This window comes from Empidonax traillii, unplaced genomic scaffold (genome assembly GCF_003031625.1).
Source record: "Empidonax traillii isolate 1590-97213 ecotype Southwest subspecies unplaced genomic scaffold, ASM303162v1 scaffold244:size1524873, whole genome shotgun sequence".
Taxonomy (NCBI): Eukaryota; Metazoa; Chordata; class Aves; order Passeriformes; family Tyrannidae; genus Empidonax; species Empidonax traillii.
This window is the reverse complement of record NW_020955437.1, coordinates 406,514-407,550: the sequence shown is the minus strand read 5'-3', so window position 1 is coordinate 407,550 and position 1,037 is coordinate 406,514.

Sequence of the window (1,037 nt, the reverse complement as noted above, 5' to 3'; positions counted from 1 at the left end):
TTTTCTCCCTCTCCCCCTCGCTCCTTTCCTCCCTTTCCCCCTCGCTCTTCCCCTCCTTCTTTTTCCTGCCCCTCTCTCCCTGTGCCCCCTCTCTCCCTGTGCCCCCTCTCTCCCTGTGCCCCCTCTCTCCCGGTGCCCGGCAGCTCCCGGATTTCCCGTTCCCGGGGCGGCAGAGCCGCTCCCGCCCGTGTGGCCGCCGCCGGCGGGCAGGGACGGCGCCCCCGGGCCGGGAGAGGAAGGCTTTGTGCTCTCCCAGCGCCGCGGGTGAGGAGGACGGTCCGTGTTTCCGCAGGGAAAATCTGCCGCCGAGAGGGCTGTGCCGTGGGGCACCGGCGGTCGCGGTGTTCTCACTCACTATGCAAGTGCTTCCAGGCGCTCGCAGATCGCTGTGGGTTGGTGCTGCACAATGGACTGCAAATCAAAGGATAACTTCCCTGCCGGTGTCTGATTAAAATGACAATGCTGGATTTTGAATTGCAACCAGAAACCGGTCCTTGAGTAATGGCCCCACAGGAATTTTAGGAAACTTCTGTTGGTTGCTCCTAATTGTTGTCTGCCCAAAGTGTTTTTGAACTGCTTTTTCTGACATTAGAACTTAATTGATGGTAATTCACAGTAATGAATACTAAAATTTAGGTTTTTAATTATAAGAAAATTCATCTGCCCCTGAAAATTGTAGAATCACAGAATCATGGAATGGTTTGGGTTGAGAAGACCTTAAAGACCATTTAGTTCCAACGCCCCTGCCATGGGCAGGGACACCTTCCACAAGACCACCTTACTCAGAGCTCCATCCAGCCTGGCCTTGAACAATTTCAGGGATGGGGCATCAAGGGATATTCCTTTTTCAGTATACACTCTTAAGCAATACAAGCCAGGAATTATGTTCTGCTGCAAAGAAGGTACTAAGTAATTTCTGTTAAAGGTACCTAGAGACCCAGACATTTAAAAAACTTTTCCTTAACATCAGTTTGAATTGATCTTTAAGGTATTGTGAAACATATTTTTCTTAATGTAGGAGTTCTGGCTTCTCAGAA